Source organism: Tamandua tetradactyla, chromosome 2 (genome assembly GCF_023851605.1).
Source record: "Tamandua tetradactyla isolate mTamTet1 chromosome 2, mTamTet1.pri, whole genome shotgun sequence".
In the NCBI taxonomy this organism is placed as follows: domain Eukaryota; kingdom Metazoa; phylum Chordata; class Mammalia; order Pilosa; family Myrmecophagidae; genus Tamandua; species Tamandua tetradactyla.
The window spans coordinates 178,587,771-178,604,446 of NC_135328.1; the positions used below are offsets into that span (position 1 = coordinate 178,587,771).

The 16,676-nt window shown below is 37.8% G+C and overlaps 1 protein-coding gene and 1 non-coding gene across 2 annotated transcripts in view; one reads left to right on the forward strand and one right to left on the reverse strand.

Annotated features, from left to right (window-relative positions):
* The window catches only part of EIF2B3 (eukaryotic translation initiation factor 2B subunit gamma), a 210,471-nt gene that overhangs the window by 81,540 nt on the left and 112,255 nt on the right, over positions 1 to 16,676 (forward strand). The gene's annotated exons all lie outside the window — the stretch shown is intronic.
* LOC143675179 (U6 spliceosomal RNA) lies at positions 7,707 to 7,813 on the reverse strand. Its single transcript, XR_013171423.1, has one exon. It is a non-coding gene; the product is annotated as a U6 spliceosomal RNA (small nuclear RNA).

Here is a 16,676-nt window from a genome sequence, read left to right on the forward strand (position 1 = left end):
GCATACCGTGTTCATGGATTGGAAGACTAAATATAGTTAAGATGTCAGTTCTACCTAAATTGATTTACACATTCAATGCAATACCAATTAAAATCCCAACAACTTACTTTTCAGAAATAGAAAAACCAGTCAGGAAATTTATCTGAAAGGGCAGGAAAAAGCTATCCTGAGGGAAAAATGAAGTTGGAGTTCTCACGCTGCCTGACTTTAAGGCATATTATGAATCTACAGTGGTCAAAACAGCATGGTACTGGCATGAAAATAAATCTATTGACCAATGGAATCGAATAGAGTGTTCAGATATAGACCTTCTCATCTATGGACATTTGATCTTTGATAAGGCAGTCAAGCCAACTCACCAGGGACATAACAGTCTCTTCAATAAATGATGCCAGAGAACTGGATATCCATATGCAAAAGAATGAAAGAGGACCCATATCTCACACCCTGTACAAAAGTTAACTCAAAATGGACAAAGCGGGTGCATGGGTAGTTTAGTGGTTAGAATGCCCGCCTTCCATGTGGGAGACCCGGGTTCAATTCCCCTATCATGCACCAAAAAAAAAGGATCAAAGACCTAAACATTAGGTCTAAGACCATAAAACAGAAGAAAATGTAGGGGGAATATCTTATAAATCTTATACTTGGAAGTGGTTTAATAGACCTTACACCCTAAAGCAAGAGCACTGAAGAAAGAAAGAAAGAAATGGGAACTCCTCAAAATTAAACACTTTTGCGCATCAAAGAACTTCATCAAGAAAGTAAAAAGACATCCTACACAATGGGATACAATATTTGGAAATGACATATCAGATAAAGGTCTGGTATCCAGAATTTATAAAGAGATTATTCAACTCAACAACAAAAAGATAGCCAATCCAATTACAAAATGGAAAAAAGACTTGAACAGACACTTCTCAGAAGAGGAAATACAAATGGCCAAAAGGCACATGAAGAGATGGTCAACTTCCCTGGCCATTAGAGAAATGCAAATCAAAATCACAATGAGATATCATCTCACACCCACCAGAATGGCCATTAGTAACAAAACAGAAAATGACAAGTGCTGGAGAGGATGTGAAGAAAGAGGCACACTTATTCATGTTCACCTTTAAATCCTTATATGTACTTATGATTTATTTACCTTATATGTACTATTATAAAATTCCTTCCTGATATTTCAATCATTCTTCTTTTCTTTGTCTGTTTCTATTAAATGATTTTTCTCATGGGTATGGGTGACTTTTTTCTGCTTTTTTGCATGTGGGGTAATTTTCATTTGGATCCTGGATATGTTGATTGGCTGGATTTTTACCCTTCTTTTAAGGATTCTGGAGTTTTTCTGAGTCAAGGGTTAGTTCACCTTGTGGATTAATTTCAGACTTTTGAGATTTATGTTTAAGACTCTTTTTTCTTAGAAAGTATCCAGAGTAGCCTTTCCTCTAAGGCATTTTTAGTCTTACTCTTAAAGTGTGGTCTTTCTGGGTTCTCTATGAAACTCCTAGTAGTTCAATGATGCCTCCTTACTCTAGGTTGTTAGAACTCAAACACCTGTATTACACTAGATGATTTTCAGCTTTTGGCTTACCAGTAGTTGTTTTACCTGATAGTTGTTCTTTGCCCAGACTAGTGGAGTCTCCCCTTAAGCATCTACAGCTTAGTATGCAGCCAGACTCAAGGAGTCCCCTATGCAGATTGCAGCCCCTTCTCTGTGTTGAATTCCTCTTGGGGACTCTGATCTACAAATATTAGCTCACTGTACATGGTGATCTCTATCTCCTCTGCTCAGAAAGACTGCTGATCTCTACTTGGTTGTCCTCTCCCTGTTCCAGAGTCCAGCAATTGTCTACAGGCAGAAAACTGGGAAACCATAGAAATCACTGTTTCCTTCCTTCAGCAATCATAGTTCTGCACTACCTGTTGTCTAATGTCTGAATATAGTCATTCCATATAATTTTTTTAGATTTCTAGGTAAGTGACAGGAAGTCTCTTCTGGTGCTGGTTTTTCATCACGGCTGGAAGTATTTTCAAGAGGAAATTTTGAACTATTAATTTCTATTTAATAGTTCTAAAATGAGAAAAATATATCCATTCTCAAAATTTTCTACAAGTCCAGGTAGATTGTTTGTAATGTGATATGGATTGAATCGTATATTCCAGTTTGGACATATACGTGATCTTGGTCTGCATTCTGGTGGGTATGGACCTATTGTAAATAAAATCCCTTCAGGATATTACTTCAGTTAGAGTATGGTCTGACCACATCAGGCTGGATTTAATCCACATAACTGGAACCCTTTAGAGTGTAACAGAAGTCAGATGGAGAGAAAATCCACTGGAGCAGCCAGAAGATGGAAGTCAATGGGAGTTGGAAAAGAAAGGAGAAGATACCTTTGTGTATTATCATGCAAAAGAAAAGCTAAAGTATACCAAAGACAGCTGATCAGCAAGAGAATACTGACCCAGGGATACTAGCCAAGGAAAGAAGCAAGGCTTCTAGCCTCCAAAAGCATGAGCCAATAAATTCCTGTTATTAACCACTGCCCCACACCACCCCCACCCCCAAAAAGCTACGATGGTTAAAGCAACATGATCTTGGCATGAAAATAGATATACTGAGCAATGAAATAGAATTGAGTGTTCAGAAATATACACTCTCATCCACAGACAATTGATCTTTAGTAAGGCAGTCAAGCCAACCCAACTGGGACAGAGCAGCCTCTTAAATAAAAAGTGTTTGAAAAACTGGATAGCCATATGCAAAAGAATGAAAGAGAACCCATTCTTGAAAATACTGCAATATGACATGCTTCCAGCCATGATGAAAACCCAGTACCAGAAGAGGCTTCCTGTCACTTATCTAGAAATCTAAAAAATTATGTGGAATGACTATCTTCAGACATTAGACAACAGGTAATGCAGGTAGACCTAAATGCTAGAGTTAAGACCATGAAACTTTTAGAAGAAAATTTAGGGAAATATCTTATAAATCTTACACTGTGAGAGTGCTTACACATTACACCCAAAGCTCGAGCAATGAAAAAATCAAAGAAGTAAATGGATCTCCTCAAAATTAAACACTATTGTGGATCAGAGAACTCAAGAAAGTACAAAGGCAGCCTATGCAATGGGAGACAATATTTGGAAACCACATATCAGATAAGGGTTTAAAATCCAAAATATATGAAGAGATTCATCAACTTCAGATATAAAGATTGTCTTCAGAAAAGACAAAGAACTCAACCACAAAATGGGTAGAAGACATGTACAGACATTTTTCAGAAGAGGAAATACAAATGACTAAAAGGCATATAAAAGGATGCTCAGCTTCATTGGCTATTAGGGAAATACAAATCCAAACCACAATGAGATACCATGTCACACCCACTAGAATGTTCATTATCAAAAAAAAAAAAACATAGCTGGAAAGGATATGGAGAAAGAGGTACACTTATTCACTGTTGGTAGGAATGTACAATGGCACAAGAGCTGTGGAAGGCAGTTTGGTAGTTCCTCAGGAAGCTAAATATAAAATTGTCATATGATTCAGCCATTCCATTACTAGGTATATATTCAGAGGAACGGAAAGCGAGGACACAAATGGGCATTTGCACACTGATGTTTATAATGCCGTTATTCACAATTGCCAAGAGGTGGAAACAACCCAAATGTCTACAGATGATGGCTAAACAAGCTATGGTGTATACATATGATGGAATATTATGCAGCTGTAAGACAATAAAGTCTTGATACGTGTAACAACATGGATGGAAACTTGAGAACATGCTGAGTGAAATTAGCCAGAAACAAAAGGATAAATACATTATGGTCACACTAATATGAACTAACATTTAATAAGTAAAATTTGAGAGTCAAAGTTAAGAACAAAGGTTAACAAGCTAGAGGGCAGAAATTGGGCTTTTGGTGCTGGAGAAGTACAGGAGTGATTGTAAAAATTCAGAAATGGTTAGAACAGTACTATCTAATGGTAGCGCAATAATGCAAGTACTCTGGATGAAACTGAATGTGAGTATGTTTGAAGAAGAAGCGCTGGGGTATGAATGACACCAGAAGGAAAAACAGAGATCAAAGACTGAGATGGTATAACTTAGGAATGCCTAGAGCGGACAGTGATGGTGACTAAAATAAGAATGTTTTTGCATGAGGGAGAACAAATGAATGTCAACATTGCAAGGTGTTGAAAATGGGATGATATTCAGGAAGAAATACAATCAATACCATCTAGGGTCTATTGTCAACAGTAACACTGTAATATGCTTCCATTGAATGTTACAAAAGCAGTATGCCAAAACTAAATGTCAGTAAGTGGGCGATATGGGGAGGGATATGGGATTCTTTGTGGAAAAAAGGAAATGCCCTCACATAGATTGTGGTGGCAAAGCCATGGCTATGTGATTATACCGGGAACCATTGATTCTTTTACTTCAGTTGGGTTGTGTGCCACGTGAATAAAACTGTTTAAAAATGAAGAGAAATAGAAGTGCTGGAGAAAATGTGGGGAAAGGGGTGTACCTATTCACTGCTGGTTGGGAAGCAGAATGGTGCAGCCCTCTGGAGGCCAATGTGGTGGTTCCACAGGAGGCTAGGGATGGAGTTACCATATGATCCTGTAACTCCATTGCTAGGTATATACTTGGAGGAACTGAGTGTGGGAACACGAATGTACATTTGCACACTGGTGTTTAAGGTGGCAGTGTTCAAGATTTTCAGTGGATGGAAGGGTACACTGACTGAGGAATGGAAGGGGGGGACTGTGGTGTATGCATACAACAGAATACTGAGTGGCCACAAGAAGGAATGAAGTTGTGAGGCATGCTCCTAGGTGAATGAACCTTAAGGACAGTATGTTGAATGAAATGTCAAAAACAAAAAGACAAATATTATCATGCCTCACTCATGGACTAACTATAATATACAAACTCAGAGAATTGAAGTCGAGGGCGTGGGTTATTAGGTTGGGACCTGTTGTAAAGGTTTCTAGGTAGTAAGCGCTTACAGAGGTCACAATTATTTCAGAGTTGTAACTGTTATTTCTAAATTCTGAGATACTGAGTTGTTTGTGTATAACCTGGTTGTTCCCTGGAACTTCAGGTATTTGTGTGACACCTGAAACTCAGAGCACTGAAGTTACGAGAGTCAGCATTACCCCACATGGCTAATGTTAAAAAAAGAGTTGAAAAAGTGATCAGACTTTGACTAGAAATATGAATGAAGTTGATCCGGATAGGACTAAGGTAAAATAGAATACAGGGTAAGAATGATATGTTCTATATTTTAAAACTTCAACTTCTATGTGAGACCAAAGGAAGAGATGCTTATTGATGTAAAATCTAAGTCTCCCACAGTGTGCATATTGGTACACTTGATAATGTCTGTGCTGGTTTGAAAGGAAGTATGCCCCCTAGAAAAGCCATGTTTTAATCAAAATCCCGTTTCATAAAGATAGAATAATCACTATTCAATACTGTATGTTTGAAACTATAATCAGATCACCTCCCTGGAGATGTGATTTAGTCAAGATGGTTGTTAGGCTGGATTAAGTGACGACATGTCTCCAGCCATTTGGGTAGGTCTTGATGGTTTATTGGAGTCCTATAAAAGAGGAAACATTTTGGAGAATGAGAGATTCAGAGAGAGCAGAGCAGAATGACATAGCCATGAGAAGTAGAGTCCACAAGCCAGCAACCTTTGGAGATGAAGAAGGAAAATGCCTCCCGGGGAGCTTCATGAAACAGGAAGCCAGGAGAAGAAGCTAGCAGATGATGTCGTGTTCACCATGTGCCCTTCCAGATGAGAGAGGAGCCCTGACTGTGTTTACCATGTGCCTTCCAAATGGAAGAGAAACTCTGACTATGTTTGCTATGTGCCCTTCCACTTGAGAGAGAAATCCTGAACTTCATTGGCCTTCTTGAACCAAGGTATCTTTCCCTGGATGCCTTTGATTGGACATTTCTATAGACTTGTTTTAATTGGGACATTTTCTCGGCCTTAGAAGTATAAATTAGAAACTTATTAAATTCCCCTTTTTAAAAGCCATTGCATTTCTGGTATATTGCATTCTGGTAGCTAGCAAAGTAGAACAATGTCCCACAGATTCCTCAGGCTCTGTTTACTTTTCTTCATTCTCTTTCTGCTCCTCAGACTGGATGATTTCATTTGTCTTGTCTTAGGTTCACTGATTCGTTCTTTTATCGGCTCCAATCTGCTATTGAACCCCTCAAGGGAGTTTTTAATTTCTGTTGCTATGGTCTTCAGCTCTGTTTGGTTCCTTTTCATAATTTCCATCTTTGTCAACAGTCTTTGCATTCATCTGTTGCTTTCTTGACTTCTTTTAGTTCTTTGCTTATTTCTCCTTTAGCTCTTTCCATAGAAGGACCATTTTTTAAAAGTCTTTGGAATGTTCCAGGTATGGTGCTCCACACTGATGGTTTCTAAGGCTTTAATCTTTTTCTTTGCCTGGGCCCTTGCTTCCTGTTTCTTTGGATGCTTTCTAATCTTTTGCTAAAACCTGGAAATTTTCATATTTTAATGTGTTTATCTTTGGCATTTAAACGCTTGAGTTTTCTGTTCCTTAAGCTTGTATCCAGCCAGTGTTATTACAAAGCTTAACTGAATGGCAGGAGTGAATAAAAGAAAAGGAAAATATTAAGGGATTTCTGGTCCATCAAGATGGTGGTATAAAATGCTCTAGAGTGCCATCCCTTCACACAATCTTTTAACAACTAGCAAAAACTGGCAGAACAACTAGCAATGAGAAACTCTGGAAACAGTTAAAGGATTACAGTAACTTAGAAAATGCTGAATCAGGAAAGAGCAACATGAAAAATGGTAGGCAAAGCTCATGATGCCCCTGTTGTCTCTTCTTCCACCCCTCCTCAGTGTGGTATGGAGCCAGCCTTTACTGCCATTGTGAATCCTTACCCAGTTTCACAAGGACCAGAGTAACCCTTGTGGGTGTTGTGGGATGTCTCCAGGTCAGTACAATCTATCACATGGAACTGTGAAAGACTGAAGGAGGAAATTTGCCTCAGGCTTCCCAGAATTTGTCCGGAAGGCAGAGAAGCGGCTTGAAGACACCTAAAGCAGTATGAGTTGATGTGGCCTGTCCTTACCTGTATTAAGTCATACAATAGAGCAGGGGGAGGAAGTCAATTTCAGAGGGAGTAGAGAGGCATTCAGACACCTGTGGACTGTAAAAGGGGGAATTCCTAAAGCCACAAGTAAGCACAAGCCCAGGAAAAGAATCAGCCCCACAGCTTCATGCAGGCTCATATAATACGTATTGCATTCTCTTAGGGCTGCTCTATTTTTTTTCTTTATTATTTTTTAATTAGAGAAGATTTACAGAAGAGTCATGTAAAAAAAAAATAGCATACCCATATATCCCCTATTTTTGATCCTTTGTATTAGTGTGATAACTTGTTACAGTTCATGAAAGAATATTAAAATAGTGCTATTGGGCAGGCCACAGTGGCTCAGCAGGTAAGAATGCTTGTCTGCCATGCCTGAGGACCCAGGTTCGATTCCCGGTGCCTGCCCATGTTAAAAAAAAAAAAAAATAGTGCTATTAAGTATAGTCCATAGTTTCCATTGGTGTATTTTCCACATACTCCACCCTGTTATTAACACCTTGTATTAGTGTTGTACATTTGTTATAATTCGTGAAAGAACATTTTTTTTCTTTTAAAAATATGAAACGCTTCGCGAATTTGTGTGTCATCTTTGTGCAGGGGCCATGCTAATCTTCTCTGTATTGTTCCAGTGTTAGTATATGTGCTGCCAAAGTGAGCAAAAAGAAATTTTTGTTTGTTTGTTTGTCCTGGGCAGGCATCAGGAATCGAACCCGGGTTTCCGTCATGGCAGGCGATAACTCTGCCACTACACCACCATCGCCCGCCCACGAAAGAATGTTTTTATTCTTGCATCATTAACTACAGTCCATAGTCCACCACAGAGTTCACTGTGTTATACAGTCCCATGTTTTATCTTCTGTTCAGGCCCAGACCAAATTTGTACAGGGCATGGGCTGGTGCTGCCGTGAGACAAAACACGCCAGCACAGAAGCAGACATAGATCTATGGGAATTACAAACAGGAGAGGTTCTCTGGTAGCAGCGAGTCTGGTGAAATAGCACACTGTAAGGGATAGGAATGCAGGGGGGCAATGTATATATGATTTTAGAACAAAGACATTCCATATAGTATGAGGACGTCAGGCCTCTACTGTAGTTATTAAAGGGGCTTAAGACCTTATGTTTTTTAATATTAATATTAATGTTTAAGACCAAGATACCAAAAGTTCTTTTTTACACCCATGATTTCATTCCAGGGGTATTGTTTACTTTCTCGATCTTTGGTTTGCTATGTGCTCGGGATATCATTCCTGTTTAGGTGGGGGCCTGGGCCCTGGGCCACCACATCTTCTAACTTTTGTTCTAGTAACAAACTTTCCAAAACTTCTCCCTTTAAACCACATTCGCATAAATAACTCAGTGCTGTTAATTACATTCAAAATAATGTGCTATCATGTGTATTAGTCAGGGTTCTCTAGGGAAACAGAACCAGCAGGAGATATTTATAAATATGAGATTTTATAAAAGCATCTCATGCAACTGTGGGGATGCACAAGTCCAAATTCCTTAGAGCAGACTGCAAGCTGACAACTCCTGTGATGATTTTTGATGAATTCCCCAGGAAAACCTGGCTTTCTGAAATAGAGATGAAATATCTCTCTTCTGACTGTTAAAGTCATCACTTTTCCTTTTAAAGCCTTCAGTTTATTGGATAAATGTCACAAAGACACTCCTTAGTTGATTGTAGATATAATCAGCCATAGATGCAATCAATTTACTGATTATTTAAGTCCACAAAATGTCCTTGCAGTAGCAATTAAGCCAGTGCTTGCTAGACCAGACAGCCGAGCACCATTCATTACCTGGCCAAGTTGACACATTTGGCTAACTATATACATCCATTTTGAAACCTTTACAATCAAAATATATTGAAATTCTGTACAAATTAAGCATTGGCTCCGTATTCTCTACCCCCATTCTAACCCCTGGTAACCTATATTCTAAATTCTAACTCTATGAGTTTGCTTACTATAATCAATTCATTTCACTGAGATCATACAATATTTGTCCTTTTCTATCCAGCTTATTTCACTCAGCATAATGTCCTCAAGGTTCATCCATGCGTGTTTTCACATGCATCAGGACTTCATTCCTTTTAAGAACTGGATAATATTCCATCAAATGTATATTCTACATTTTGTTTATCCATTCGTCAGATAATGAATACTTGGGTTGCTTCCATCTTTTGGCAATGCTGAATAATTCTGCTATGAACTTTGGTATGCAAATATCTGTTCAAATCCCTACTTTCAGTTCTTCTCAGTATATATCTAATGTGCTTGTGTGAAACTGTTGTGCACCCCAGAAAAGTCATGTTCTTTAATCCTGATTCAGTATGCTGGGTAAGATCTTTTGATTAAGTTGTTTTCGTGGAAATATGACCCACCCAGTTGTGGGTGGGACCTTTTCATTAGGTGGTTTCTGTGGAGATGTATCTCTATCCATTCAAGGTGGGGTTGCTTACTAGAGTCCTTTAAGAGGGAACTGTTTTGGAAATAGCCTTAGAGCCCACATAACCAGAAACCTTTGGAGATTCAGAAGGAAAACACCCCTGGGGAAGCCTCATGAAACAAGAAGCCGGGAGAGAAAGCTAGCAGACATTACCAGACATTACCAGGTGCCTTTCCCACTGACAAAGATGTCCAGAAGTTAGACACCCCAGCAGATGCCAGCCACTTTCCTTCTCAGCTAACAGAGGTGTTCTGGATGGCATTAGCCTTTCTTGAGTGAAGGTAACTTCTTGTTGGTACCTTAATTTGGACATTTCACGGCCTCAGAACTATAAACTTGTAATGCAATAAATTCCCTTTTTAAAAGCCATTCCATTTCTGATATATTACATTCACACAGGCAATGAATGAGTGTTCCTGTCTTCCAAATCCTCTCTACTACTTTTGATTTTCTGGGTTTTTTTTTTTTTTTTTTTTGCATGGGCAATCAAACCCAGGTCTCCGGCATGGCAGGCCCTCTGTTTTTTAATAGTACCCTTTCTAGTGGGTATGAAATTATATCACATTGTGGTTTTGATTTGCATTTTCCTAACAGCTAGTGATGTTGAGCATCTTTTTATGTGCTTTTTAATGTTTAGCCATTTAAATATCCTCTTTGGGATGAATCTGGCCCTGGCACGGTGGGATTAACAATGTCATCCTGACCAAAAGGGGGAAAAGAAGTATAACAAATAAGGTATCAGTGGCTGAGAGAGTTCAAATAAAGTCGAGAGGCTACTCTAGAAGTCACTCTTATGCAATGTCAGTTAGACATTGCTACCTATCATAACTTGCCAAACCCCAATCAAAACCATTCCTGCCAATCCTGAAGAACACCTAGGGCAATACAGAGGATTCTACAAAGATTCCATGCACCAGGGTAACTTTCCAGAAACCTACAACCAGATAGGTTCTGGACCAGATAAGTCCTGAAACCTAGAGGGGCCAGCCTCTCTAGAACATCAGCTAATTCCATCTCCCTGCCCCATATTATCATAGCCCCTTCCAACATGAAAAAGTTAGAATGGACATAGCCCAAATACCCCTAAGAGTGAGAGGAAGATCAAAGGTGATGGTGAAGTTATACATAGAAGGTAGGGTTTAACAACCGAGTATGATTGCTGAATCATTATATTGATATTTCTTTTAGTCTCCAGTATCTTAGAGCAGCTAAAAGTAAAAACCTAAAATGGTGGAATTGTAACCCATACCAGACTCTGAAATCTGTTCTACAATTAGTTGTTGTGTTGTGCTTTGAAATATATTGCTTTTTTTGTTTATATGTTGTAAAAGAGGAAACAAAGCAATTGCGATGGTAAGAAAATATTTATTCCTTCTAGTGTCCAATGTTCTGGAGCAGCTAGAAGAAAAAATCTGAGATCATGGTATGGTATACCATGACAGACTCTGGAATCTGTCCTGTAATTACTTGTTGATGAGTGCTTTGAAAACTATTGCTTTTTTCTTTCTTTGCTTTGCATATATGTTATATTATACAGTAAAAAAAGTTTTTTAAAAATCCTCTTTGGAGAAATCCCTATTCAAGTTTTTGTTCTTTTTTTTTTATTATTAGATTGTTTGCCTTTTTCTTTTTGGGGTTGTAGAATTTCTTTATTATTATATCTTCTGGATATTAAATCCTAATTGGATATGTAATTTCCAAATATTTTCTTGCATTAAGTAGAATTACTTTTCACTATTATGACAGAGTCCTTTGATGCACAAAAGTTTTTCACTTTGTTTATGTCCCATTTATCTATTTTTTCTTTCATTGCTTGTGCTTGGGATGTAAAGTCTAAGAAATCATTGCCTGTCGCAAGATGTTGAAGATGGTTCCCTATGTTTTCTTCTAAGAGTTTTATATCCTGGTTCTTATATGTAGGTCTTTGATCCATTTTGAGTTCATTTTGTATATAGTGTGAGATAGAGATCCTCTTTCATTCTACTGTATATGAGTATCCTGTTCTCCCAGCACCATTTATTGAAGAAACTATTCTTTCCCAATTGAGTGAACTTGGCAACCTTGTAAATATCATTAGGCCATAGATATGAAAAGTCTCTTTCTGAGCTCTCAATTCAATTCCATTGTTTAATATATTTATCTTTGTGCCTAATATGTTTATCTTAATGCCAGTACCATGCCATTTTTGAGCACCATGGCTTTATAATATGCTTTAAAGTCAGGAAGTATGAATCCTCCAACTTCATTCTTTTATTTTCAAGATGTTTTTGGCTATTCAGGGCCTTTTACCCTTCCAAATAAATTTGATAGTTAACTTCCATTTCTGCAAAGTAGGCTTTTGGAATTTTGATGGGATTGTATTGAATCTGTAAATCAAGTTGGGTAGAATTGATACCTCAACGATATTTAGTCTTCCAATCCACAAACACAGAATGTCCTTTCATTTATTTAGAATTTTGTTGACTCCTTAGCAATGTTTTATAGTTTTCTGTGTACAAGTCCTTTACATCCTTGGTTAAATTTATTCCTAGATATTTTTTCAGCTTCATATACTTTATAATACATTCACATTTATACATAAATTTCATGTTTACAAGTACAAAAGGCAAAGAATCTAAACAGCTACATTCAATAGTTAATACTGTTGTCCCCGATCCCCATTTTCTAAATCCAGAAGAAAACTCAATGCCATCCTACATGTGGACTTCACTTTTAGAAGTTGGAGACTGTATGTAGTTCTGCACATGTCTGGGTTTCCACAGAACTGAACTGAGACTCCATTGTGTTCCAAGCCAAATCAGTCAGAAGGAAATCATCCATGGCTGTTTGAATTCCATTGCTGGTGAAAACAAACTCCCTGACGTTTCAAAAGCAGAATTCATGGTCTGTGTTTCTCTACTGTTCAGCTGAACTTTACTTTCTAGAGCAGGTAAATTTTTAGTGGAAATCCCTTATGTTTGAGTTTCTGTGTTAGATGAATCAGTGCTCATGGAAAAGCTGGAGTGTTTCAGAATACTGCCCAGAGGCAGATGAGGCCTACTGTCGAAAGAGAAGTTTAAGCCTGTCTGTGTCTGCCTGTGAAACCTTTGAAGGCCCAAGAAGTTAGCATTTCTCCTACAACTGTAGGACTGAGCAGAGGTGTCTGCAAGTAAAAAGTTGGTTTGGGTTTCTATATCCAGGGATTCCAAGACTGGCTCAGGAATTCCAAGACTGGTTCAGTGTTCATATTACTGAGTTCATTCGCTTCCATTTGAGTTTGGATATTTGAGGCTGAAAAGAACTCTTCAATATAAAAATCTGTCCCAGGATTCTGTCCCAGGATTCTAATAAGATTTTTATTAGATTTGCTTTGAATGTATAGATCAATTTGGAAAGAACTTTTCTGTACATTATTGTCTTTTTAGCCATTAACATGCTTCAACTTATTTAAGTCTTTAATTTCTCTTGATAAAGTTTTATAATTTTTTCTAAGAGATGACTTACACGCTAGTTTCATTTATTTCCAGGTACTTGATATTCTCTCTTACTATAGAAAATTATGTCCTTCTTTTATTATGTTTTCTAATTTATTTGCTGATATATAGAAATGCAGTTGACTTTTATATACAAATCTCATATCCATCCACTTTGCCAGACTCTCCTATTGTCTCTAATAACTAATCTGTAAATTCTGTGAGGTTTTCTTTGTAAACAGTCCATTTTGCCAATGAAGACAATTTTATTTCCATTTGAAAGTCTTTATGTGTCTAGTTTCTTTTCTCCTATTATACTGGCCAGGACCTACAATATATGTGTAGAAGTAATGTATTTGACACTTTTTCTCATTCCTAATTTTAAAAGGAATGTTTTCTCCATTTAGAATAATATGTTCTACAGGATTTTATAGGTATTTGTCATTAGATTGATCAGGCCCCCTTTTATAAAGTTCTCATTTATTAAGTTATTTCCATAAGTATATTAATTTTATCAAATGCTTTTTCTTCATCTATTTAAGTGGTCCTATAGTTTTTCTCTTTTACTCTGATAGTGGACGTTTTACAATTCAAAACTTTCTGATTAAACCATCTTCACATTCTCGGGATATATCCAACTTGATCATGGCATATTATTCTTTTTATACATTGGATCATTTAGTTTTTACAACATAATAAACCTTTCCAAAATTCAGTGGTTTAAGTCAAAAATCATTTATTTGCTCATGATTCTTTGGGTTAACAGTTAGGGCTGGGTTTAGCTGAGATGACTTATGTTAGCTAGTGATGTCAGCTAGAGGATAGTTATCTATTGTTGTTTAACAAGCTATGACAAATTTAACAGCTTAAAACAACACCATGGGTCAGGAATCCAGGTGTGGCTCAACTGGGTTCTCTGCTTCAGAGTCTCTCACAAGGCTGAAGTTAAGATGTTAACCAGGGCTGGGATATCTTCTAATGAATGCTCAGCTGGGAAGAAAATTGTTTGCAGGCTCACTTGGTTATTGGCAGAATTTCATTGCTCTAAGGGCTGTTGGACTGAGAGCCTCAGTTTCCAGTTGACTGGTGGCCAGAGACTGCCTCATTTCTTTTATCACTTGGGCCTCCTACACGGCAACTTTCTTCAACAAAGCCAACAAGGGAGAGAATCATCTAGCATACAGAAATCATAATACTAAGCAACCTAATCACAGAAGTGACATCTCATTACCTTTGGCATATCCTCTTGGTTGTGAAAAAGTTTCTAGGTCAGCCTACATTCAAGGGGATATGCATCTCAGGAGGTGGTTTATCATTAGGAACCATCTTACAGTCTAAGTGCCGCAACTAGACTCATTAGTATGTCTAGGACCTCAGCTCTTTCACCTGGATTTCTCTCTCTCTCTAGTCTCTCATCACCCAGGAGGCTAGTCCAAACTTGTTCACGTGGTTCTAAGAAAGCAAGAGCAGAAGCCAAAAGGCCTCTGGAGGCTTAAACTCAAACTTACACAGTGTTACTTCTGTTAGTCAAAGGTAGTCACAGGGCCAGCCCAAGTCCAAAGGGTGGGAAAATGTTGCTTCCTATTGAAACAGAGCTCGAAGGATATTAAGGAATGATGAGAAAGAGAGAAAGAAAGGAAGGAAAGACAGACACAGATGGATTCAGGGGGTCTGAAGCTTAACTTTACATCAGACATCAGACTTTATTCTTATCCAGATCCTGCTTAAATACTGCAGGGTGACAAAAGGCATGCATGCATTTCATGAAAGAACAGAGAGCTTATTTTTCAGTGTTCTCTTCCTTCATACTTAACATAACCATTGGAGTAAACATTCTCTTCCTCCCAGACTGCTCTACATAACAATCTCCACAGTTTACTGCCGCCATCCTGAGGCCAGCTGCTCCCAACAAAACCTGCAGGTCTTGTTTTAACCCTTAGCTTCTACAGGAAAATAGGTTCCACCTGTTGATGGGAGGAGCTACAAAAAAATTTACTATTTTAATTCTACTACGCATGCTATTGGTTTTGATTTATTAAGATTTTGTTTAGGATCTTTGTATTTATATGAGTGAATATGACTGAAGGTTTTTTCCTCACACCTTTGCCTGATTTTAGCATCAGGATCATGCTGCTCTCATAGATTGAGTTGGGGAATACTCCCAACCTCAGGCACAATTCCTGTCACAGGGTATTTATTAGTTGAGTGAATGAATAAATGAATGGATGAGTAAATGAACATAGAGGATGAAATGTTCCTGCAAGTTTGAAGTTATTTCAAAATAAAAAGTTAAGAAATAAATATAGAAGAGAAAGAGGCTCAGTCAAAGAAGTAAAAAACAACTAGGAAAAGAATTATGAATAATCAAATATGTGTAACAGAGGAAAAAAAATCTAAAGTTCCTAGTTTTAACTGCTTCTTCACCTTATTTGTGTAGTTTTTGTTCTTTGAATGGACAATCTAAAGTTACCTGCTATCCTCCCAAAAGTGGAGTTGACTTTTCTAAAGCTAACAGACAAAAATTTTTTCCAAGTTCTTAAATTTGTATCATTTTCTGAGCCTCCATTACTAAGGTAGCTATGAAGAAGCAAATACAAGGGTGAACAGTTCCTAAATTGACTGAAGTACAGCATAGCTGAAAAATGGAATTGGTGGAGATTATTGCTCCAGAATATTGAGTGGTTCAAGGTTTTTATGAGCCTAAGAATGTGGATAGGGTAAGCGCTTCAAACTGTACCCAAAGATAACATCTCTGAATTGTTTTTTTTAATGATTGATTCATAATCAGATCTTTGCAGATTTTATTATCTTCTAAAGTTTTCATATAATTGATGAATTGATGGATGCTGTCCTAGTTTGCTAGCTGCCGGAATGCAACACACTAGAGACAGATTGGCTTACAATAAAAGGGGATTTATTTCGTTAGTTCTTCAGAGGAAAGGCAGCTAACTTTCAACTGCGGTTCTTTCTTATGTGAGAAGACACAGGGTGATCTCTGCTGGACTTCTTGCCAGGCCTCTGGATTCTAACAACTTTCCCCAGGATGATTTCTTTCTGCATCTCCAAAGGCCTGGGCTGAGCTTTGATTGCTGAGATGAGGTATGCTGAACTGCTTGGGCTGTGCTACGTTGAGTCTCTCATTTAAGCACCAGCCAATTAAATCAAACATCGTTCATTGCAGCAGACACGCCTCCTATCCGACTGCAGATGTAATCAACAACAGATGAGGTTCACATGCTTGGCTGATGTCCACAGCAATAGAACTAAGCACCTTCACCTAGCCAAGTTGACACCTGAATCTAACTACCACAGATGCCAAGGCTGACATTTGAAATTCTCTGCAAAATTTAGTTTCAAATTTGCAGTATTTATTCTTCCTTCTTTGGAGTTCACTAAACTTGGTTATTAGAAAAAAAAACAGCATATAACTCTTTATAATGGTTTCTCCTTACTCAAACAATCAATATAATAGATGACCAGAGACCATCTGAAAGAATAAATACTTTCAAGTATTTGAGCTAAACATATTATGCACTTGAATAAAACATTTGACTCTAGGTATACAAGCAGCTACAGCCAACAATGAAACATGTTCAGGTGTATGGTTGCCATTGTCTGTT